The sequence below is a fragment of the Lactuca saligna genome, chromosome 3, assembly GCF_052625555.1.
Source record: "Lactuca saligna cultivar CGN05327 chromosome 3, ASM5262555v1, whole genome shotgun sequence".
NCBI lineage: Eukaryota > Viridiplantae > Streptophyta > Magnoliopsida > Asterales > Asteraceae > Lactuca > Lactuca saligna.
In genome coordinates, this window is record NC_136419.1 from 68,091,911 (window position 1) to 68,118,753 (window position 26,843).

The 26,843-nt window shown below is 40.0% G+C and overlaps 1 long non-coding RNA gene across 1 annotated transcript; it reads right to left on the minus strand.

The window, feature by feature from the left end:
* Positions 1-20,748: 20,748 nt before the first annotated feature.
* LOC145033755 (uncharacterized) lies at positions 20,749-22,154 on the minus strand. The gene is made up of 3 exons (XR_013677688.1): positions 21,507-22,154; positions 21,371-21,400; positions 20,749-21,185 (listed from the first exon to the last, which is right to left on the minus strand). It is a non-coding gene; the product is annotated as an uncharacterized LOC145033755 (long non-coding RNA).
* Between the last annotated feature and the right edge of the window lie 4,689 nt (positions 22,155-26,843).

Consider the following 26,843-nt stretch of genomic DNA (forward strand, 5'->3'; position numbering starts at 1 on the left):
TTGGGGTACGAGTCAATACATGTGTGGAAAAATTATTGTTTTCTCTTCTGGAAGGAACATAAGTCATTGCAAGTTTTTCATGTTTGTAAAGAGAGTCGGTGAATCGAAGTTTTTCGTAAGGCTAATTCCAATCGCCAAGGGGTATTTTATAGTTCTGCAGTCGAGCAACAATATGTAAGTGGTTAATTTGTATTTTCATATAAGTTTTTATATCGTCAAGGGTATTTAACAATCTAATTTTTATGATTTTTATTATTTATTGAAAATACAGAATGCTTTACTCGAGGAGATCAACCAACGAATTCAAGCTACTTCTGAAGCAAGCGGTCTAACACCCACTGATATAAAAAAAACTGTTTTGAAAGAATATTGGGTGTTCGACGCGGACATATCAGAGGCATTGGGCATAAACCCCCTACCGTTGTGTCCATGTCCGATCAGGAACAACTAGTGACACAAGAACAACCACAATAATAGGTAATTGTTAGTTTAAGTTGAAAAGTATAATGATATAATGGAAAATACAATGCTATAATTTAAAGTAGAATGCTATAATGATATATTGGTTATGATTTGATATGTTGATATTTTGAAGTTTGGTAGTTTTTGGAAAGTAAATGCTATAATGGAAAGTAGAATGCTATAATGATACGTTGGATATGGTTTGATATGTTGATATTTTGTAGTTTGGTAATTTTTTGAAAGTACAATGCTATAATGGAAAGTAGAATGGTATAATGACATAATAATATGTTGGTTATGGTTTGATATGTTGATATTTTATCGTTTGGTAATTTTTTGAAAGTACAACGCTATAATGGAAAGTAGAATGCTATAATGATATGTTGGTTATGGTTTGATATGTTGATATTTTGTAGTTTGGTAATTTTTTGAAAGTACAATGTTATAATGGAAAGTAGATGTATGTTTAAGTGTATTTGATATGTTGATATGTTGATATTTTGTAGAATGGTATAACTTTTGGAAATTATAATGTTATTATGATATGTTGGTAATATATTTTGTTTTCATTGTAGTTGGAAATGCTGCAAACAATACTACAGGACCCAACATGTTCTGCAGCATTGGAAAAGTGGTTTCGCACAATACCGCCACTAAATAATGAAGAAAATGATGAGGACGAGTAGTTACTTTAGGATTTTATGAAAATGTTTTGTAATTTGGAAGAATACTTTAATTAGGTGGTATGGATTAATATTTTGGATTTAGTTGTGTATTGATTAATATTTTGGATTGTTTGTGTACGGATTAATATTTATATAAAAAGTTATCAGATTTTATAAATGTTATATTGTTTTTTAAAAATTTAATGTTAAACAAAATAAAACAGTTTTTACGGCGACATATTCTGTGGCGACAGCTGCGTATTAGATTTTATAAATGTTATATTGTTTTTTATAAATTTAATGTTAAATAAGCTAAAAAAAACAAAACAAAAACAAAACAAAACAAAACAAAAAAATAAAAAAGTTTTTGGGGCGACATCTTTAGCGGCAACATATGCGTATTAACGGCGACACACTATTAGCGGCAACGATGGACTATTAGCGGCGACAGGTACAATAGTGGCGATAATTAACCTTTAGCGGCGACTATATGTGTATTAGCGATGAAGCATTACTGGCGACACATCTACAGCAACATGTCGCCGCTAAAGGTATTAGCGGCGACAACCACCACCATTAGCAACGATAGGCGTCGCCGCTATTACCCAGACTTCTTGTAGTGTTGGAGCTTGGACGAACTCATTCACGAAAAAATGCAACTCTGCCAAACCAACTAAACCACTTTGAATTCTTTCAAAAGCACCCACCAATTTTCCCGATGCTCTCAGCTCATTTATTTTCTTCTCGGCCTTAGTGCAAGAGGGGTGGGTTAACCAAGAAGGCAAACTAATGGATCTGAAATGATTTATAGATGATGGGGCTCCCATGTTGATAAGTTTTTTGATCGAACTAAAGCAAAATTCAAGGATCAGATGATGTTATAAGCTTGCTAAAGAAAGAAGAAGAATATTTATAGGGACGGAATAATGAGGATGGTGGAGATATAAGGCAAAGATAGGCATTTATAAACTATTTAGTAGGATATATCATGAGCTGTGATGTTTTTGCTATGCCTCCCCAATCATCAATGGTACCTTTCACCTGCCTAAAATTCTGATCTTTATGTTGCAAATTTTTCTTATGTATATAGTTTTATATTACATCCAGTGGTGCTGGGTGTATCCATAGGTATATATTCTATTTGAGGTATAATACGCATGATATAAAAGTAGTAATAATCCTAAATAAAATACACATGTAAAATATTGATGATATTTAAAACCATCAATGGCTGGCATATCAGCCTTGTGCCTTTTTCTAGAACACAAAATCAAGAAACTGGATTTTAAAGGTAACATGAATTTTATTAATGGTAACATGAATCCAGGAGGACCTCATGTACGGAGTTAAAGCAATCATTGAAAAGTTAAGTACGTTCTCTGTATTTAACCAACTTCAAGATGGCATGTATTAATTAACAAACAATTATTGTAAACTACTTCTGCAACTTCATTGTGTGTTCCTGATACGAAGATGGCATGTATAATTTAGCTAGATTACAAATTATTTTGGAGATTTTGATACAGCTAGTTCTACTTTTCATAATCGTTTTGTTTAAATTAAATTTCATTTAAGATATGACAACAATATGATAATCACTTATGTAAGACTTAACTTTTTCATATTTAGGCAAGCCGTGTGGTTTTTCAATCTAGAGGTTCAATATGATTATAAAAACTCACATTTTTTGCATCAAACTCCTCTCTACGGTGTTCATCATCTCGCATATATCCAAATTACACCAAATAGCGAGGTTTTTAGTGCACCAAAGAACTTGCACATCATTGTCAGTTGTATAAAAATTTTGTTTACATAGAACTGAAGGAAGCGGAAGCTTCTGGGATGCCATTTTTAAGTTGGAAGTTGAAGAAAAAAAAGTCAAGAATAAGAAATTACGAAATACGTTGAGAATAAAGTGCATTTTTATTGAAACCAAAACTAAGACCTATGAGGCTATGACTACGGATGAGCAATGTGAAGTGATTTTCAGCAATGTTTTAATAACTGGTTTGAACCGACCGAGTCAAATCGGTTGGACTGAAAACCGGGGAGGAAGCGGTTCAACTATCACCGTTTTTATGTCGATTTCTAAACCGGATTAAACCGGCCAGTTTTTAGAAAAATCTAGTATAAAAATAAATCGGTTTAACCCGTTAAACTAAATAAAAACACATAGAAAAAATCAATTGTATAATAAACTTTGATGATTTTTTTTTTTTAAATCTATTTAGTTTTTCTTTAAATGAAAACATATGGTAAATATTATAAAGTTTTTTAATGTGTTTTTATTCATCTAAAACAATATTTTGTTTTAGTAATATATATATATATATATATATATATATATATATATATATATATATATATATATATATATATATATATATATATATATATATATAGATTGGAGTAAATTACACGAATGGTCCATATGGTGTAGGATAATTTGCGCGATTGGTCCCTAACTTATTTTTTTAACTTGGAAGGTTTCTATTGTTTGTTTTTGTTACGCACTTGGTCTCTATTGTTTGTTTTTGTTACACGTTTGGTCCCTAATATGGAAAAATGGTGGGTTAGCTAAGGAACGTGAGGGAGGTGGGATTGGAAGTGTGTTTATTTAAATATATTAAAAAATCAAGGGCAAAATAGTCTTCCAAGTTAAAAAAATAAGTTATTAACCAAACGCGCAAATTACCCTAAACAATAGGGACCATTCGTGTAATTTACTCTATAGATTGATGTAAAACAATAAAACTTATGTTTATGTATTATTTTAATGTATTTGGATTGATATATAACTTATTTTTATGTATATTTTTAATAGTTCAACTTGTAAACGTCAAATTCGTCATATATATATATATATATATATATATATATATATATATATATATATATATATATATGTGTGTGTGTGTGTGTGTGTGTGGAAAATAGAAAAAAAATATCAAAATTACAGAAATCAGTTGACCCGGCGATCGAACCTATCAACCGGAAACCGGTCACCATACAGATAATTCAATTAAAAAACCGGTTTTTAAAACTTTGATTTTGTGAACCAAACCGTACCATACCACTTTTCATTCTTATTGCAAGAAGTCTGGACCTCAATTCCCATGTGGAGCATGAATAGGTACTTCACACTTTTGGTATTTAGTTCCCGCTTTTTTTTTAAAAATTAACTGAACCGAATTGGGTGACTAGAAGGTCACCTTCCAATTTTTGAATTATGAAATACCAATCTCCTCCTAACTTCTAGGTGATTAAAAAAAGTCGGTCCTAACCTCCCCCAAAACATAATATCTAGGAATGGCAAAAAATCCTCATATCCAACCGGGAACCCAAAACCCGCACCCGTTTTGATTGGGGAATCCACTAGTTGACCGGGGATGGGGACGGGGATGTGGAATCAATATTTTGAAAACCGGACCGGACATCGAATCGGCTGCCATACTGGTTCGATGGGTCAACCGATTCAACCAATAAGCTATTATGTAGATGCAAGTTATAATGAACATAAACACAATCATTAAGCCGTTGATGCTCCAACCGATTCCTTCTTTTAGTGTGGATTCTCTCAACAAATATTAATATACATTTAAATGTAAATAAAAAAGGGAAATTTTTTTTGAAAGTATAAGTTACCTATTATGTAGATGCAAGTTATAATGAACATAAACAAAGTCATTAAGTCGTTGATGCTCCAACCGATTCCTTTTTTTAGTGTGGATTCTCTCAAATACGCTCCAGTTCCGCTCACACCCGGAAGAAGAAGTTGTTTGGCTTAAAATTCGAATTGCAATTTTTTGCAATTCCGGAGCATCTCCACCATGTAATTTCCACCATTCGTCCAATTGAAATATAACAAAATAATATTATAATCTTTTTACTAAAATTCACCATTAATAAAAAATTTAAAAAATGTTACCTGGACGAGTATTACTACGAGAAGCAAAAGCAAGTGTTCTACCAAAACTACCTTCATTCTCATGAAACAACTTTAGTTGGTCCATAAGAGTTAGACCATTGACAGTACCAACACTATAATAACGCTCAATCATATCCATAACCCCCGCAACCACCTCTGGTTTCTTACAAAAACTTTCTTGATCATATTGAAAGACCGGATTCAACTAATAAGCCGAAACATGAAGACTTTTACGCAACATCTTATCTCAACGATTTTTAATGATGTTAGTGTAAGGATGGTACAACTCTTTGTTGCGAAAAAGTTTCTTAATTCCTTTTTTTTGCCCTATACATCCCTTCATATACATAACCTATAAAAAACATCATTAAAAATAATAAAAATGATAATATATTTGTAAACATCATTAAAAATATTAAAAAAAGTTATACCTAAAGCCGGCTTCTCATCCGAATCATTAAAAATATTAAAAAAAGTTGTAAACATTGAAGTCATCACTTTTACTATGATACCACAATTATTCCAAAAGTTTTCATTCAATATGATAAGCTTAACTTCTTTTGTTTTTTCCAATCTAATCACTTTTTATAATCTGGGGAGGTGACCATAGCTTGCAAATCATGTTTGTGATCACACAAACTCTTCAATGTGATAAATGCAGTACCAAAACAAGTGGCACCCGGACGAATAATCTCAGTCCAACCTGGTCTTTTTATTTACCAATTTAATGGCTATTTGTGGTTATAAAAAAAACTATAACCCTCGATGCAAGTGTAACCAAATCAGCAACTTGAGGTATCTCCGACATATCCTTCATAATCAAGTTCATACAATGAGCTACACAAGGAGACCATACAATAGACGGATATTTCTCACATAACAATCTTCCTGCAGCCTTATAGTTTGCAGCATTATCAATGACTAAATGAACTACATTCTGACGACCACCAATCTCAACAATCTCACTAAATAAGTTGCATAGAGCTTGGGCATTACTCTTAATATTCGATGCATCAACTAATTTGATGAAGGAAATCCCTTTTGCACAATACACCATAAAATTGATAAGGGGCTGTTGTCTTGTATCACGCCACCCATCTCCCATAATTGTACAACCATTTTTTGCCCAATACCATCTATAAGAATCAACTACAAGTTGTACATATTGTTTCGCATCTTTCAACAACATCACATGCATAGCATGATATGAAGGCCCTATCTATCCATGACCCATACTAGCGACTTTACTCATTGCTATTTGAAAAATGGGAGAATTCACAGCATTCATAGGTATGCAAGAATCATAAAACCACATAGCAAGAGCTAAATCCGTTTCATGCCATCTTTCCTTACTTTGCAATGCTGCTTTTATTGACGGTTGAGATGGATCATGCATACCCCGTTTGAAAAAAGGTGGCACAATTTGTGTTTAGGAGGTAGGAGCTTTTCTTTTTCCATCTTTTTTTTGAGTTGTTTGTTGGGTGAGTACTTGAACCTCATCATCATCATCATTATCTACTATCTATTATCATTTGTAACAACCTTGTATTCTCAGGAGATCAATAGACAAGCTTTCAAACAGAAGATTAGTCATGGGTTATAGACGACTTAACTATCCAGTTTTTGGTTATCTGCCTACTTGTTTAAGGCAACCACTATCTATTATCATTTGTAAGAACCTTGTATTCAAACCTTATGATGAAATATATATATATATATATATATATATATATATATATATATATATATATACACACACACATATATATATATATATATGTATATATATATATGTGTGTGTGTGTGTGTGTTTGTGTGTGTTGTTTTTATCGTTGTACTTGTGATATATATTCAGTTATTTGTAATCTATGAACTTATTCGTACTCCCGGCATGTTCCGCCTTCGCCGGGGTTATGACAGAATAATATCAAAGCTAAACTGGCTATAGAGAACTCTTATCCTTGAAAGAGGAGTACAACTATAGCAACTACCATCTAATAAAGTATTATTAATAATAACACTACTTCTCGACTGCCTACGATACGGGGAATCTAGTTTGAAGGGTCGCATAAGGTTGTTGGATTTTAGGAGTGCTTAAATGCTAAAATGGACCTGCCTCTGATGATTCATGTCTAGCCCCTGTCTATGCTCGGTAGTCGGGAAGTACAAAATAAAAATTAATATTACTACAAACCCTACCAACCATAATATGTAAGAGTTTATATATACTCTGACCCGCGATGAGAACACTTAAGAAAATTTTAACATCCATTCAACTAAAATACCCACTCAACCCTTTAGGTCAGACGCCTCAATTAAAGGTTAGTACTATACATAAGTCATACCATAAATAAATTTGGAATGCGCACCTATGTTGTTTATGGTCGGGCCGGTGTACTACCAACCTTGAGCAAAGAGTTTGACAGACTACAACGGTTGAGAGTTTTAGAGATTGAAGAATCCATATATACATTTTAAAATGCTTAATTAGCAATTAAGGTCCCCATTCCATAATTTGGAAATCTAGAGGATTTATGAACCAATCACCTTTTCCTTATCATTTGGAAATCTAGAGGATTTCTAAACCAGTCACCTTTTCCTTATCATTTGGAAATCTAGAGGATTTCTGAACCAATCACATTCTCCTTATCATTGGGAAATCTAGAGAATTTTTGAACCAATCACCTTCCCCATATCAGATGGAAATCTTGAGGATTCTCGAATCGATCACCCTATCATTTAGAAATCTTTAGGATTTTATGAACAAATTATATTAATACACTATCATAAAATTCATGCATACTTGTTTAGGACTTCATAGTGTTAACACAAGTTAACTTGTCTGTTTTGAACATATTGGGATGATGGCTCCATGAAAGGAACCACGAGTTTGTCAACCGCCAACTCCCCGAGGCAACTAGAGGAAGGCCCAACAAGTAACTCAAACCTCTATAGAAACTCCAAACCGTAAAGAAAATCATGACGCAAAGAATGTGAACCCAACATCCAAATGGACCCTACCATGATGCAAAAAATGCTTAGATAAGGAATTACTACAGCCTTGGCAGCATACAAGGCAGCTCGAAACAGAAACACGTGGAATAATGGAAGTGGCACTCCAATAACACACCAAAACAACCCCATACACTGCTCATACAAGGAATTCATGGGCTGCAAACCTCAATCCGTCTGTGAAACTGAAGGAGTTGTTGGTCTATCCCGTTGGATATAAAAGATTGAGGTAGTTTTTCACATCAATGCTTGTCCCGATGTCTGTCGAGTCAAGTACGCTACCTGCACGTTGATGGACTACGCAATAACATGGTGGAATAACGATGTAATGTCCATGGGTATCATAGAAGTTTATGCCATGGGCTGGGATCGTGAAGCAAATAATGACCAATGAGTACTACCCCTGACAGGAAATCCAGGATCTAGAACAAGAGTTTTGGAATCTGACCATGCAATGATCTAAGATAGTTGTCTATACCTCCCGGTTGAATGACCTTGCTAACCTTTGCCCAGGAATGGTATCCTTGGAAGATAAGAAGATTGAGAGACACATATGGGGACTAGCATCACCAGTCCAAGGTCTGGTTACTACATCCGGACCATCGACTTTTGATAGTGCTAAGAAATTGGCCTATCAATTAACTGAGCAATGTATTCATCAGGGTACCATGGCACCACCAGTACAAAAGTATCATGCTAGAAGTACCAAAATGAAGTTTCATGGGAAATCAAAGGAGGACTCCAGACATCAAAAACTAAAACAGAACCTATGGATGTCTATGTTGCATTTACCAACACTCCCACCCCAGCTAAGTCCTACACTGGGACTTTACCCTATTGTACCGAATGCAATTTCCACCAAGTCGAAAATTGTAGAGAGATAATCTGCAACAAGTGTAACATGCGAGGTCACATCTCGAGGTACTGCAAAAAACCCCTAACCACTACGGTAGGAGGAAGCCATAACTGTTTTGAATGCAATCAACCAGGGCATTTTAGGAAGGACTGTTCGAAACTGAAGAATCAGGGTGGCAATGGAAGAGCACTTATTATCACTGCTGGAGATTCTCTTTAGGAACCACCTCTAGTTATTCGTACGTTTCTAATCAACAATGTTTAGGATTCGGTATTAATTGATATCGGTACCGATAAAAGGCTTATCGACCATAAGTTTCGAAACACAGCAAAAACGTAAACTCCACAAATTTAATCAAACTTACACAGTAGATATGGCATTCAATCAAATAGAAAGCAATTTAGAAATACTCACCAATTTCTTCTCGCCCTGAATAATCACGTCATTCGTATAGAAACTAAGGACCCTTGCTGGTAATCTATATTTGCTAAGTGTATACGTTAGGGTTGTATATAATTAAGATTCTATAAACATAGGATTTGTGACTCCGATGTACTTCCTGTTCTTTGTTTGGTTGTGGGATTAAGGTAGAATCACTTATTTGACCATCTATTCGATCTTAATTATATACGACGTGTATGCACAAGACGATTATAGAAGGACCAGGCAGGGATCATGAACCACGGAAATACATTACTATTTATCAAAGCCTCTATGTACTATCGGTACTAACTCAATTTCGGGACGAAATTTCCTTTAACGGGGAGGTAATGTGACATCCCAGAATTTAGGGCGAAAACTATAACCAGCTAATTCACCGCGAAACTCGTGATAATCTGACTTATTGAGTTTTAGTGTGTCTTAAGTAAAATAAATATGTTCATTTAAACTATTATAAGATGTCAGATGATACATTGCTTCTAAATGTTTAAACTATCAACCGAATCAAACCGCTCAAACTACAATGCTAATTAATGCGTTTGAAAAACTGAAATTTTGCATTAAGCAGTTTTAAGCAAAACAAACATTAAAATATTACAGTAAATGTTCTTATGTTTCCAAAAATATAAAGAACGTCCAAAACGGAGTTTGTATGCAAAAGATACGACAGTTTTAAGCAAACAGACAATAAAACACTGTTTTTCTTTAATCGCGTAAAACCGCATCGACCCGTTGAGGCACTTATACATCGCCGACGGGATTTTCAAGAATGTTTTTGGAATCAGAATATTGTAGCACCTGGTTTCCGGTATGTGAATTTTATTTGAGCATTGCCCTAATTTAGCCTTAGACTCGGCGAGTCATAGGGTCCGACTCGCCGAGTAGGGACGAGACTCAGGACACGTTTTAAGTAGGCGACTCGACGAGTCCACATCCTGGACTCGGCGAGTCACCGCTGCGGGATGAAACCCTAAGTTTCAAGGGTTTGCACCCTATTTAAACTCTCATTCCGCCCCAACTCGTCCCCATTCACCCCCAGAACTCCCCCTACATCGTTTTCCCTTGTTTCCTTGAGAGTTTGAGGTGTTCTTGGTGTGTTCTTGAGGTTTTGAAGAGTAAGAGGAGTAGATCAAGAAGAGGAGAAGGAGATCAGCCATCCTTGTGTCATTTCAACATTTCCTTTGAGGTATAACCCGTTTTCCCCTTGATTCTATGCTTAAAACTTCATTTGGGTCCTTCTTGGTCAATGCCCCAAGTTTGCATGTGCATTATATGTCGTAATAAGGCGTTTGGCCTTTGGATCTATGCAAGATTGAGCTCCAGGAGCTCAGATCTGTTAGCTTTTTGGCCCCATGAGGCTTGTTAGCCCTAGATCTACCCTTTTGAGACATTTTGAGCCTTATAATCCATATTGGTGAATATCCACACGTAAAGTTGGAAACTTTACGTGTGATTCGTGTCCTAGAAGTCCAGATCTATGAATGGCATGGACTGGAACCGAGCAAATCGGTATATTTAAGGAGTGCATGGCGGCGACTCGGCGAGTCGCATAGGTGACTCGGCGAGTCTGGTCGCGAGTCACCGATTTGGTCCCTTCTTCATGTGTCGAGTTGTGCCTTGAGTCACGGGGGGTGACTCGGTGAGTTGGGAGCTGAACTCACCCATGTTAGGACTCGGCAAGTCAATGCCCTGACTCGGCGAGTCCAAGGCAATCTTCATAGCTCAAGAACAGACTCGGCGAGTTGTTCATACAACTCGGCGAGTCTTAGCATAAAGTGTTCATCGGATGAAGATGAACTCGACGAGTTGTTCATACAACTCGGCGAGTAGGATGAAGGTGTTGAATGACAGTTAGAAGGTGAACTCGTCGAGTCATAGCCCGACTCGACGAGTAGAACCAGGGACCCAGGACATCGGTTTGCTAGGGACTCGGTGAGTGGTGATCCACTCGGCGAGTCGGGTCAACTGAAAATTGACTCCAGCTTTGGCTGAGAGCTAATCCAGGGGTAAAATGGTCATTTTACCTAAAGGACAGTTAGCAGTGTTTGATTGAGTATGTCGTGGAAATTGCAGCCGGAGGACTCCCGGAGCAGCAGCAGCCAGTTAGTTCCTGATCAGTTCAGCAGCTACTTTGAGGTGAGTTACCTTCCAGTAGCAGTGGGTCTAAGGCCACAATGCCGACCCACCAGTAGGAGATGTATGATAGATGATTGTCTTTGTGATATCATCTAAGTTTGCTATTACCTGACATGTTATATGCTAGCATGATATATTGTATGTGATAGTAGTAGAGTTTGGTTGTTAGGACCGAAGGGTAGTCAGACACCCCAGATACGTCTGACAGTATGTGATGATATGTATGCGTGCTGGCTTGTTACGTTATATGTGATCATAGTAGTAGGGGGTGAAATAGTCCCCGAGGATCGGTTGTTAGGACCGATGGGTAGGTCAGCACCCCAGAATGGCTTGACATGGGTAGGTCGGCACCCCAGAATGGCCGTACCGGGTAGTCAGGCACCCCAGAATAGCCTGGCAGTATGTATGTTATGTGTTTGTATGGTATGCGGTACGTTGGGGGAACTCACTAAGCTTTGTGCTTACGTTTACAGTTTTGTTTTCAGGTACCTCTGCATCAAAGGGGAAGGAGCCGGCGCGGTAGCGGCACGTCATACACACACTCTTCGGTTTCCGCATTTATGAGATTTACTGGGATTGTACTCTGATATTCTGATGGGATGTACGGTTTGGCTTTTGAGAACATGGTTGCAATGTGTTATGGTGTGAACAAACAATGTTTTTTTTTATTTAAACAATGTTTTTATTTATTAATGTTTTCTAAAGTAATATCTTAAAAATGAAATTTTCGGACGTAAAAATTGGGTCGTTACAAGTTGGTATCAGAGCCCTGGTTTGAGGGATTCGGACACGCCTTCGGGAGTGTTTGGACTCAAATCGAGGGATTGAAAGATTTTTTTCAAAAGAAATTGTTCTTTGAAAAGAGTCACGAGAAAGAGTAAAGTGTGTGACGTGCGCGACCGGCCGAGCTCAAGTAAGTATTCCCCATAGTACCCATACAAGTTTATGTTATGTTTATCAGCTTTATGAATATTGCATGCTAGAATTGAGTAGACAGCAGTAGGATAGCCTGTTTAGGTTATGCCTGATAGTATGAGCTTAGCATCCTATGTTAAGTGTCGTTTCTTGTTCTAAGAACAGTTTTGGCTTGAGTCTATTTTTCCTTATCCGAATGTTGCTTGCTTCGTGCTTGGTGGGATTCCGAGTAATGGGAGTGAGCCATTAGGTAAACACATCACACCACATGTAATCAGGGTTGAATAATCCCAAAGTGTTGGGACTGGCCCTATTGCGCAGCTCTTGTTTGAGTCCAACCGTTGTAGGGACGGACCTTTTACTTGAAGGATTATCTAATCCTCATCACATGTGATGGTGTTTAGGTGGTGGCTAACTGGCATTATGAGGAGACCTACAGCAGCTGAGGACCAGTTGTATTGAACTTGAGTTTTCCCTGGGGCAAGCCTAGGATGAGAATAACAGAGAGTAGCAGTAGTAGAGGGGAGTTGGTGGAGTCGAGGAATTCCTCGGAGAAGGTACGGATAGATGTGGAAGGTAGTATGGGCCCGTACTACTGAAAGCAGAGGATCCGTAACCGAGCCGAGGAAGGCCAAGACGAGACCAAGGAACCTGTAAGTAGTTGAGATCCCTCAGAAAGTAGCAGTACCACTAATGATTATTATTGATGTTTTGCAGAATGGTGGTACTTCGACCGAGACCGACAGATGGCGGGTCAGGAGAGGGGTCAGGTTCGGGATCTGGCACCGAGCCGATTGAGGAGAGGCTACGTGAGTTCATCATGTCGGAGATCACTAGGGGCATCCTTGAGTCGACCCCCATCATCTTTGGGTCGATCAAGGAAGGGATCGTGGAGTTGATGGAGGATCGCCTACGGGCATTCAGGAGCGACTTGGCCTCTAGCCAGTCAGGATCTCGCACACTGTCCTTCAAGGACTTCAGGGGCAGTGGTGCGCCGGATTTCCATGGGGTGAAGGACCCCATTGTCGCCAGGCGGTGGATTGCGGATATCGAGTCCGCCCAGTTGATCAGCTTCTGCCCCGAGGGGTCGAAGGTGAGGTACGCAGCAGGGTGTTTACGGGACCGGGCCCGAGATTGGTGGGAGTCAGTGGGTGACTCGTTGGGAGCCTCGGCTATCGAGGCAATGACCTGGTCGGACTTTGTGGCTAGGTTCAGGGCAGAGTTTGCGCCAGCGGTCGAGCTTCAGCAGCTGGCCAGGGAGTTCTTAGACATGAGGCAGACGACAGAGACCGTGGCGGAGATCACCGCCAAGTTTCGGGAGAGGGCTTTATTGGTGCCCCAGTATGCAGGTGACGAGGATATGAGGAGGACTCGTTACCATGATATGCTACGAGCTGACATTCGGGAGCATGTTAGCTTTTCGGCTTGCCCTACCCTGGACTCCATGATTGCCAGGGCTAGGGAGAGAGAGATAGATTTGGAGCACATCCGAAAACGGAAACTTGAGGATGGTCAGGCATCGGGGGCTTCGGGGAAGAAGCCCAAGGGATCAGATGGGAGGCCGAAAGGCCAGTCGGGACCGAGCCGCTGCAGGAGGTGCGGCAGGCCGCACGAGGGGGCGTGCAGGATGGGATCGTCAGGCTGCTACAAGTGCGGCAAGTTTGGGCATATCAGCAGGGATTGCACTGCTCCTGCGACCGTTATTCAGACATCGGAGTTGCTGTGTTTCCACTGAAACCAGAGGGGCCACAAGAAGGCCAATTGCCCCATGTTGACAGCTTCAGCGCCAGTGAAGGCGCCAGCTCCAGCGACCCTGCGGATCACGGATGGCCGTCAGGGCAAGGCAGAGGCTCCAGTGGTGAGGAGTCGGGCATTTCAGTTGACTGCCGAGGAGGCACGCGCCGCGCCCGATGTGGTGACGGGTATGATTCCTTCCTTCTATCTTTTATTTTACGTTGTTATGATATTGATATGTGCTCCGTGTGTATACATGTGTATTAGGATCGTTCCATGTGAACGGCATCCCGGTTCAGGTATTGTTCGACTCGGGTGCATCCCGATCGTTCGTTTCTCTTGCTCTTAGCAAGAGATTTCATGAGACTTCAGGCGAGTTAGATTGCCCGTTAGAGGTAGAGATTGCCGATGATCGATCGGTGCGAGCATCGATGGTGTTTCGAGATTGTGTCCTGCGACTGTTTGAGGAGTGTTACCTGGTAGACTTGGTTCCCATTCCATTGCGTGGGAACAAGGTGATTATTGGTATGGATTGGTTGAGCCCTAATGGGGCAGTGATAGATTGCGCACAGCAGCTAGTGCGAGTCAAGACCCCAAGCGGGGGAGAGTTAGTGATTCATGGAGAGCGGCCGCAGTGTGGACCCACTGTATGTTCAGCAGCGAGGGCTAGGCGCTACCTTCAGTAGGGATGCGCGGGTTATGTCGCGTACGTGATGGACACCCGGGAGGCGGGTAAGGCGACCGTGAGCGAGGTCCCGGTGGTTCGAGATTTTGTAGATGTTTTTCCGGAGGAACTACCTGGGATACCTCCGGAGCGACAGGTGGAGTTCAGGATTGACCTCATTCCCGGTGCGGCTCCGACAGCTAAAGCGCCATATCGGTTGGCTCCTCCCGAGATGCAGGAGTTGTCTACGCAGCTGCAGGAGCTGTTGGACAAGGGATTTATTCGGCCGAGCAGTTCGCCCTGGGGAGCCCCGATTCTGTTTGTGAAGAAGAAGGATGGGTCGCATCGGATGTGTATAGATTATCGGGAGCTGAACAACGTAACGGTGAAGAACCGTTACCCGCTTCCGAGGATTGATGACCTCTTTGACCAGCTTCAGGGCGCATCTTGGTTCTCCAAGATTGATTTGCGTTCGGGTTATCATCAGATGAGGGTCAGGGAGGAGGATATGCAGAAGACCGCGTTTCGGACGCGCTATGGCCATTACAAGTTTGTGGTGATGCCGTTTGGGCTCACCAATGCTCCTGCCGCGTTCATGGACCTCATGAACCGTGTATGCAGACCGATGCTGGACCGGTCTGTGATAGTCTTTATCGATGATATCTTGGTTTATTCCAAGACCCGGGAGGAACATGAGGAGCATTTGAGAGAGGTGTTAGAGACCCTGAGTAGGGAGAGCTTGTATGCCAAGTTCTCCAAGTGTGAGTTTTGGTTGCGCGAGGTCCAATTTCTGGGGCACCTCGTCAACCAGAACGGGATTCTGGTCGATCCAGCCAAGGTCGAGGCCGTGATGAGATGGGAGGTTCCGAAGTACCCATCTGAGATTCAGAGCTTCCTAGGATTGGCAGGCTACTATCGGAGGTTTATCCAGGATTTCTCCAAGATAGCCGTGCCCCTGACGCGGCTGACGAAGAAAGCCGTGGTCTTTCGGTGGGGACCCGAGCAGCAGGCTGCATTTGAGACGCTGAGACAGAGATTGTGTGAGGCGCCGATCTTAGCCCTGCCAGAGGGCGTAGAGGATTTCGTGGTTTATTGTGATGCGTCCATTTCTGGGTTGGGCGCAGTGCTGATGCAAAGGGGGCATGTCATTGCTTACGCTTCGAGGCAGCTCAAGCCTCACGAGGCGAACTACCCGACGCACGATTTGGAGTTGGGGGCGGTGGTATTTGCCCTCAAGATTTGGCGACATTACCTCTATGGGGTTCGGTGTACCATCTACACGGACCATAAGAGCTTGAGGTACCTCATGGATCAGCCGAATCTGAACATGAGGCAGCGTCGGTGGTTGGATGTGGTGAAGGATTATGATTGCGAGATCCTTTACCACCCGGGAAAGGCCAATGTGGTGGCCGATGCGCTTAGCCGTAAGACGGCGCCGATCAGGGACGCCTGTTTGAGGATGACTGTGGTGACTCCCCTGTTGGAGCAGATTCGGGAGGCTGAACAGGAGGCTACCAAGGAGGAGCATCGGAAGAGCGAGTATGTAGTAGGTCAGGTTTCCTCCTTCGATTATGATAGCCGAGGGTTATTGACACTACACCATAGGGTGTGGGTGCCGTATCACGGGGGCGTGCGCCAGATTTTGATGGAGGAGGCGCACAAGTCCCGATTCTCTATTCATCCCGGGGCGACGAAGATGTATAGGGATCTTCGTCTAGACTATTGGTGGCCCTGCATGAAGCGGGATGTGGCATGGTACGTCGAGCGGTGCTTGACCTGCAGGAAGGTCAAGGCCGAACATCAGAGGCCGCATGGCAAGATGCAGCCGTTGGACATTCCACTGTGGAAGTGGGAAGATATCACGATGGATTTTATCACGAAGCTTCCCAGGACCGCGCGTGGAGTAGATTCGATTTGGGTCATCGTGGATAGATTGACCAAGAGTGCTCACTTTATTCCGATTCCGGAGAGCATATCGGCCGAGAAATTGGCCGACATCTATATCAGGGAGATTGTGGCACGGCATGGGGTGCCGGTATCGGTGATCTCGGACAGGGATGTGCGTTTTACTTCCAGGTTTTGGAAGAGATTCCATGACGAGTTGGGCACTCGTCTGCATTTCAGCACCGCCTTTCACCCGCAGACGGATGGACAGAGTGAGCGGACCATCCAGACTTTGGAGGACATGTTGCGGGCGTGTGTTCTGGATTTCGGTGGTAGCTGGGATACCTATCTTCCTTTGGCTGAGTTCTCCTACAACAACAGCTATCACGCGAGTATCGACCGCCCTCCCTTCGAGATGTTGTACGGACGGAGGTGTAGGACCCCGATATGCTGGGGTGAGGTTGGCCAGAGAGTTATGGGAAGCACCGAAGTGGTGCTCAAGACGACTGAGAGGATACAGCAGGTCCGGAGCAGGCTTCAGACTGCTCAGAGTCGGCAGAAAAGTTATGCCGACAAGCGTCGATCCGATTTAGAGTTACAGGTCGGGGATATGGTCCTCCTGAAGGTGTCGCCGTGGAAAGGTGTCATCCGATTCAGGAAGCGGGGCAAGTTGGGCCCGCGATTCATCGGACCGTTCAGGGTCTTAGCCCGGGTGGGCAAGGTAGCATATAGGCTGGATCTGCCAGCCGAGCTTAGCCAGATCCACAGCACTTTCCATGTTTCGCAGTTGCGGAAGTGCCTAGTGGACGATTCTGCAGTAGTACCTTTGGAGGATATTCAGGTTGATGACAGCCTGAACTACATTGAGCGCCCAGTCGCAATCCTCGACAGGAAGTCGAAGGATTTAAGGAACAAGAGGGTGGAGCTAGTGAAGGTGCAATGGCAGCACCGCAAGGGTTCAGAGTGGACTTGGGAGCCGGTAGACGAGATGATGGAGCACTACCCCGAGCTGTTTCAGGACCAGGCAGCAGACTTCGAGGACGAAGTCTAAAATAAGTGGGGGAGATTTGTAGCACCTGGTTTCCGGTATGTGAATTTTATTTGAGCATTGCCCTAATTTAGCCTTAGACTCGGCGAGTCATAGGGTCCGACTCGCCGAGTAGGGACGAGACTCAGGACACGTTTTAAGTAGGCGACTCGACGAGTCCACATCCTGGACTCGGCGAGTCACCGCTGCGGGATGAAACCCTAAGTTTCAAGGGTTTGCACCCTATTTAAACTCTCATTCCGCCCCAACTCGTCCCCATTCACCCCCAGAACTCCCCCTACATCGTTTTCCCTTGTTTCCTTGAGAGTTTGAGGTGTTCTTGGTGTGTTCTTGAGGTTTTGAAGAGTAAGAGGAGTAGATCAAGAAGAGGAGAAGGAGATCAGCCATCCTTGTGTCATTTCAACATTTCCTTTGAGGTATAACCCGATTTCCCCTTGATTCTATGCTTAAAACTTCATTTGGGTCCTTCTTGGTCAATGCCCCAAGTTTGCATGTGCATTATATGTCGTAATAAGGCGTTTGGCCTTTGGATCTATGCAAGATTGAGCTCTAGGAGCTTAGATCTGTTAGCTTTTTGGCCCCATGAGGCTTGTTAGCCCTAGATTTACCCTTTTGAGACATTTTGAGCCTTATAATCCATATTGGTGAATATCCACACGTAAAGTTGGAAACTTTACGTGTGATTCGTGTCCTAGAAGTCCAGATCTATGAATGGCATGGACTGGAACCGAGCAAATCGGTATATTTAAGGAGTGCATGGCGGCGACTCGGCGAGTCGCATAGGTGACTCAGCGAGTCTGGTCGCGAGTCACCGATTTGGTCCCTTCTTCATGTGTCGAGTTGTGCCTTGAGTCACGGGGGGTGACTCGGTGAGTTGGGAGCTGAACTCACCCATGTTAGGACTCGGCGAGTCAATGCCCTGACTCGGCGAGTCCAAGGCAATCTTCATAGCTCAAGAATAGACTCGGCGAGTTGTTCATACAACTCGGCGAGTCTTAGCATAAAGTGTTCATCGGATGAAGATGAACTCGACGAGTTGTTCATACAACTCGGCGAGTAGGATGAAGGTGTTGAATGACAGTTAGAAGGTGAACTCGTCGAGTCATAGCCCGACTCGACGAGTAGAACCAGGGACCCAGGACATCGGTTTGCTAGGGACTCGGCGAGTGGTGATCCACTCGGCGAGTCGGGTCAACTGAAAATTGACTCCAGCTTTGGCTGAGAGCTAATCCAGGGGTAAAATGGTCATTTTACCTAAAGGACAGTTAGCAGTGTTTGATTCAGTATGTCGTGGAAATTGCAGCCGGAGGACTCCCGGAGCAGCAACAGCCAGTTAGTTCCCGATCAGTTCAGCAGCTACTTTGAGGTGAGTTACCTTCCAGTAGCAGTGGGTCTAAGGCCACAATGCCGACCCACCAGTAGGAGATGTATGATAGATGATTGTCTTTGTGATATCATCTAAGTTTGCTATTACCTGACATGTTATATGCTAGCATGATATATTGTATGTGATAGTAGTAGAGTTTGGTTGTTAGGACCGAAGGGTAGTCAGACACCCCAGATACGTCTGACAGTATGTGATGATATGTATGCGTGCTGGCTTGTTACGTTATATGTGATCATAGTAGTAGGGGGGTGAAATAGTCCCCGAGGATCGGTTGTTAGGACCGATGGGTAGGTCAGCACCCCAGAATGGCTTGACATGGGTAGGTCGGCACCCCAGAATGGCCGTACCGGGTAGTCAGGCACCCCAGAATAGCCTGGCAGTATGTATGTTATGTGTTTGTATGGTATGCGGTACGTTGGGGGAACTCACTAAGCTTTGTGCTTACGTTTACAGTTTTGTTTTCAGGTACCTCTGCATCGAAGGGGAATGAGCCGGCGCGGTAGCGGCACGTCATACACACACTCTTCGGTTTCCGCATTTATGAGATTTACTGGGATTGTACTCTGATATTCTGATGGGATGTACGGTTTGGCTTTTGAGAACATGGTTGCAATGTGTTATGGTGTGAACAAACAATGTTTTTTTTTATTTAAACAATGTTTTTATTTATTAATGTTTTCTAAAGTAATATCTTAAAAATGAAATTTTCGGACGTAAAAATTGGGTCGTTACAAATATAGTCTATTATCTAATTCCATACTTGAAATATTTTTACCAAAAATATTCACAAAAGTCACGAAAACAATCACCGCGAGTCGTTTAGACGCAAAACTTTAAACGCAATTTCTTTGAGTTTCGTAACTCCAAAAATTAATCTGTTTGATGTTCCAAAATCCTTGAATTAAACTTTATCCAACGAAACTTTCAGAAAAAATTCTCGATGCACGGATCCTGACACACCAAAATAACCTAGGTTTCGGACATTTAATGAGGGTATGGACTATGTGGGACCCACTAGGCTATGAGAAGCAAAAAAAAATCTCCAACTTTTCATTCTTTCTTATTTCCCATGTGACCACCTTCATCGTCACTCTTAGTGTGTATTCCATCTTCTAAGTACAATGTAAGGAGGGTTTCGGTGATTACTTGGTTTTCAAAGCATGGAGCTTAAAGGATTGTGTGTGATCATCCTAGCTATAAATAGAAGGCTCAAGGCCCTATTCCATTCATCAATTCATCATCCATATTCCCTTCCTCTCTCCCAATCTCGATCTTCTCCTTATATGCTTTCTATCTCCCATTCCCCTTTTCAAACTTCACCCCACTGCCATCAGGATCGGTCCATTGGTTTTCAATACCCAATGCGAGATGAGGTAAATATGCCCCTATGTTCAACAAATTACACATAATTTGTAATACAAAAGTGTAATACATGTTGTATTTAATATATTAATACAAACAAAAACTTTCAAAAATCACTTCAAAACTAACATTGAATTAATTATTCCATATATTTAAACATAATCATGAAGCTTCAAATATCCTAGCTTCATCGGTAAGAATTATCACCTAAAGAAACTTACACTTAAATAGATTCATCAAAGATAACCATATGCATTATTAACTCTAAATATTTGCAACATAAGCCCCAATGTTTTTCTGACAAGGGTTTATCATAATACGGATTTACATTTGAGTTTTTCAGTTTACATCACGAACAATCAAACCAAAGTGCAAAACAGAATTTCCTTACACCATAAATTTGTGTCAAAAACACATCAAACTCATGGTAACACATAACTTTTGATTCAGACCAACAAATAGATTGAATCGATGGGTGAGAAAAACAGCTTAACCAATCCCGAAAATTACAATGTACAATGCCAATGAGACAAACAATAACATTGTACTTCTGAGTTTTTACTTTCTCCGTTTTTAAACATTGATTCCAACCCCAAAACAGATCGCGTTTCAAGATTGAATAAATTTCAAACTTTGAAACTTTATTCCTCGATTATATTTCCAGTCTAATTAATCCGTTAACCCTCTTTACCTATGAAATCACAAAAATTAAATATTTACGATAAGAATGAGGAATATGTGAATGAAAAATTGAGAATATGTACCGATAGAAAGTAATGTTTGCCAAAAAGAGAATGTACATGCTATTTTATTCTAGGTAATAATCAAAAACCAAAACCATAAACCAAAATCAAATTTAAGAAAAATTTACGAGACCTTTGAGGTTCGACAACTTGGCTCAATAATCTGAAATTTTAAACATAATTATTTCATAATTAGAACTTTAGATGGAAACTTCCAGCAAATTAGTTATCAAAAATCTGAATTGAGGTTAATCAGAAGAAAAGCATACCTCAAAAGGGTGAAGTGTCAAGTCTGAAGTCTCCAACTCTTGTCGTTCATTTTTTAGAATTGGGTATCCTTAAATTGGGTATGCATAAGAAATCAGAACAGAGGCTCAGAAATCGTGTGTTTTGATAAAGAAGTCGACAAGAGTGAGTCGACTCATCGTCTTCTACATCTTGATTCTCGAGCGCTGACTGCCACCCCCTTATTCCTACCGGAAAACAACCTCTACCACTCTCGCTTATTGCTGTGTGCTACTTAGTAACCTCCCCCACCCTCCTCTTCATCGGAATCCGCCGGAGAAAGCAAGGAAAACGAAGGCAGTCAATGACCACCACCTGGTCACCACCCTTTTGCCACCTCCTTATTTCAACTTCAAAACATCACCACCACCTGCAGTAGCTTCAAGGAAAAGCGTTTCCACCCTTCCTCCACCTCCCCTGCCTTCGTCTTCGACGGAAACGCCTAGAAAAACCGACCACCCACCATCACCGAAGTTACCTGCCACAGTGAACCACCACCATCATCTGCCGTCCGTCTCTGTGGTATTAGTCAATCAAGTAGCTTTCAACGATTAAACGGAGAATCAAAGGACCATTCGATCGTTTTTTTTTTCTTTCTTTCTCTTCTTCATTCACGTTTTGACGAACAAAGGAGGTTCTCTATTGTGTAACGTAACTTCTTCACTGTGCAGACATTGATTTGTTTTAATTAAAACAAACCCCTACGTTTTAATGATTGTTAAGTTAAGCCCCTCTTTAATTTCATATAATTAAAAACCAAAGATCATTTGTTTTGTTTTTGTCTATGGACAGAAACGATTCGGAGAAAGAAAATAAATATCAAACTTCATTTTAATTGATTCAAAACCCAACTCCCTCTCGAAAATTACTTGCAAATCAAGTCTTTCACTATTCAAACCTCATTTCAAAATTAATTCATTTAACCCCCATCTCTAAATTCCTTACAAAATTTAGTCCTAAACATTTAAACTTCATTTTAAATATCCAAAACTCACCCCCTCCTAGAAATCCTTTTAAATCAAATCAAGTCCCTAACTTAAACTTTCATTTTATTTATTTATATTTAGCCCCTCTCTTAGGATTTATTTGCTAAATAAATCCAAAAATTAAACTTATAAATGAATTAAACATTTTAGTCCCTCGTTTGAATAGAATTGACAAACTTAGTCACATTTGATTTATTTAAATTAGTACATGAACCCTATAGTTTGGTTAAATTACCAAACAACCCTTCACATGTACTACTTGTAATATATATTATATATATTTCCTAAATGTTTTGTTTATACAAACAACATTACCATTTTTATGCAATATAAATCACACAAAATTATTATTTACTACTCTACTACGTACGGTACGGGAAATCTTGTTTGAAGGGTTGTGTGAGTTGTTGGATTTCAGAACAGCACAGTTGCTAAAATGATCATGCCCTCAGTGTTTCATATCTGGCCCTCGTTTGTACATGGTAGTACGTGTACTAAGTAATATTTATCATACAAAATACACATAAAATATCATTGTTTTGTGTAAATGCTTTGCCTATTTTTGAAATAATTGTTTAAACGCTTACATATTAAGTAAACAAAATCGTTATAAACATCAATATTTACATATGTTATGTTGTGAAGATAATACAACTAATAAAAATAACATATATATTCCAACTACAATTATGCTATGACTGTATAGAAGGTTATCAAACTTGGTAGTTCCAATATATCTCACACATACACTGAAATATATATATATATATATATATATATATATATATATATATATATATATATATATATATATATATTTATTTATACGAGTTGCAGAACTCGTATCTTAGGCCTGTATCTTAAGCTTATTTATATGTTTGTATTCTAAGTTTTATCCATTGTTTAAACAAGTATCGTACGATCTTACACTTACGCTTATCAAATATACTTATCATCTGTCCGTTTATCCGAATCTGCGGTTTTAAATACAACATTAGCAGATGACTCTATCCGTTTATCCATACCATTTCGTTACTATAAACTTGACTAGATGTTTACTACCTAGAAACCATAGTTTATATGTTTATCCTTACAAATTCGTTACTATAAACTGGACTAGACTTTTATTACCTAGAAAACATGGTTTATTTTTCTATCTTTATCAAACATTCTTCCAAACACAGTTTTCTTACAAAGGCAATACTTTTTAGACTTTTTAAAAGTATTATATTGTGGTTAAGCAAAAAACCTGTGACACTCACCAACCTTTCTGTTGACCCTCAAACTTACATGTATTCTCAGGAGATTAATAGACAAGCTTTCATACATAAGATTAGTTGTGGATTACAGACGACTTAGTTATCTAGTTTTTGGTTATCTGCCTACTTGTTTAAGGCAACTACTATTTATTATCACTTGTAAGAACCTTGTATTCAAACCTTATGATGAAATATATATATATATATATATATATATATATATATATATATATATATATATATATATATATATATATATATATATATTTGTTTATCATTGTACTTGTGCTATATATTTAGTTTATCTGTGATCCATGAGCTTAGTCACACTCCTGACATGTTCCGCCTTGGTCGGGGGGTTTGATAGCTTTATTCATGTTGGAGTTGGTTTTATGGGTGGTACGGAGGAACAAGGTTTCAGTTCTATGGGTTTTCATCATAATTGGTCTTTAAAGGAGGATTTTCTTCTCTCTGTGTTTGAAATTGATGTGTATTTTACAAGGAATGCCTTTCCTCTTGGTGCAGAAGCAGAGATGGATGGGTATGCCCTCTCTGAATTCGCCTGGTCTCTTTGCTTTGTTGCTACTCAGAGTGCCTCTTCGTTTTTTAGGGTGCTAAAAGTTTGCAACGGTTTAATGTTTCTAAAGATGATTAGAATCGTTTCCGAAGAAAGATGCATACTCTTCGTTTTAGAGAATGCTATGTTTTTGTCTTCACTATCAGAATTACAAGGGAAAGTTTCTCAACTAGAGGAAAATCTTTTGGATGTGAACAAAGTTGTTGTTATGAAGTGGGTTTTAGAAGAAAAGACTATTAGTCTTAAGCATGATAAGGTTGACTTACATGTAACTATTGGACAACTAAAATAGGAAAATGAAGGTCTGAGTATCAAGTTGGAGTGTATTAAGAGTGATGCTGGTAATAAAGAGCAAATTGTATTAGTGAGGTTTTCTGAGGTTGATCTTTTAGAGTGAGATTTGGATGGGTTATGAGGGATGGTTTATCTAGAGTTGTAGATCGGTCTAAAATAGTGGGAGTTTAGAGGATGTTTCGAAGAATGGCATGGATCATGAGGTGGTAATGGATGAAGCTTTGGACATATTTGTGTCATTAGACTACACGTCTTTGCTAGAGTTGGGTAGTTGGGAAGTTGTTACGTTGAAGCGTTAGCTGCATCCTGATGGTGATGTTAGCACGTCTTCGGGTGTGCGACCAGGTTTGTATGTTGGGTTTTACTTTTGCATATTTTAGATATTACTCTTTCTGGGTTGTCGGCCGGTTTGGCCTTTTGGAAACATGTTTTCTTTGTTTCCAACAATGTTTTCTTTGTTTGGATATGTTGGGTTTGGATTGTAGCATCCTTTCTTTGATCCATGATTTTGTTGCGTTTATAGGCTAGGAAACATGTTTTCTTTATACTCTTTCTTTAGCTTGTCAGTCCTTGTTCTTCTTAATGCGACCATGTGCTATGCTCTGCAGTAACTCAAGGTTTTTGTTTGTCAATTTTTTTTGGGAAAATCCGAATTTATTTTCTTTGAGACTTATTATTGTTTTATGTAAAGGTCAAGGCATTAGCTTCCAAACGCTAGGCATGTCAAAGACATGAGCTTTGGAACCATTTTTAATTTTTAGTTAAATATTGAGGAAATAGGCTTCAGCGTCAATGATGGTCAAAGCTAGAGGTTTTGGAATCATTTTCCATTTAATATAAATGTCGAGAAGTTAGCCTCCAGACTCTAGGTGGGTTAAAACCATGGGCTTTGCAAGTGTTTTCCGTTTTAGATAAATGTCGAGGCATTAGCCTCCATACTCTAGGTTGGTCAAAGCCATGGGCTATGGAACTGTCTCTTGTTTTAGATAAATATCGAGGTATTAGCTTGCAGACTCTAGGCAGGTGAAAGCCAGGGGCTTTAGAACCATTTCTGTTTTAGATAAAAATCAAGGAATTAGCCACCAAACTCAAGGAAGGTCAAAACCAGGGGCTTTGGAACCGTTTTTCATTTAACATGTGTAATTACATAATTGTGCGCTTTGTAAAATAAAAAGAAAACATTTGAATTAGATGCATATCGCACGTAGAAGGTGATTAGCCTTCACTTAGTTACATGCTTTTGAATGGAAAGAGAAAAAGCAAAAAGGAAAAGGTACGTTACTCTTGTGTCATTGATTGCATAGTTACTTCGTATGGACATGTATCCTTCTGTAGTGGAAATGCCTTAAGTTCTAGATGTTCCAGGTCCTTGTTATCGGTCCCTCCCATTAGGGACCTAGTTTTCCTCCTAGTTCGCCATGACTAGCATCATTTTTCAACATTACTAAATCTACTACATTGAACATCCGTTATTTTACTCTCCTATTGTAGTATTTTTCAACATTTACTTTTTATGTTGCCTGGCAGAGTGTTGCCAAGTCCCGCTTCTCTTCCACCAGGTTGAGATTTATCTGGTGATCTTCACTATTTTATGATTCATTGAAGGAAAATACACGACATGTTTCCATTATCAGATCCTATGATAGGATAGCTTACGTGTTGTATGCTAAGCTGAACAGGGTGTCTCCCATTTCGACATACGGTGTGGTTTGGTATGACCACAACACAGAAGAGATTTTTTCTACCTAGTTACCCTTGTTTTTTCCCTAAAGTTTATTGATTCCATTCACTTTATCAGGTGAGTTCATAGTTACTTTTAGCTTAGACATATATATTAAGTATTTAATTTGCTTATATTCCCTATGTGTTTATTATATGCATTCTTAATAATGATGCTAAATGAGATAATGATATTACTCGCAATAAATTATGTGTATTTTATTATGTATATATTTTATTGGGTAAAAATCGTAAAGAGTGATAAGAGATAATTTAATGGTGAGAGACCATGTCAAAGATAGAATGCTAGTAAGAAACCATACTAGGGATAATTTAATGGTGAGAGACCATGACAGAGATAGAATAATAGTGAGAAACTATACCATAGATAATTTAATGGTAAAAGACCATGCCTAATTGGAACAGGCATCTAGTAGAATATTGATGAGGACTACAGGTACCTCTAGACAGTCTAGTGGAACACTA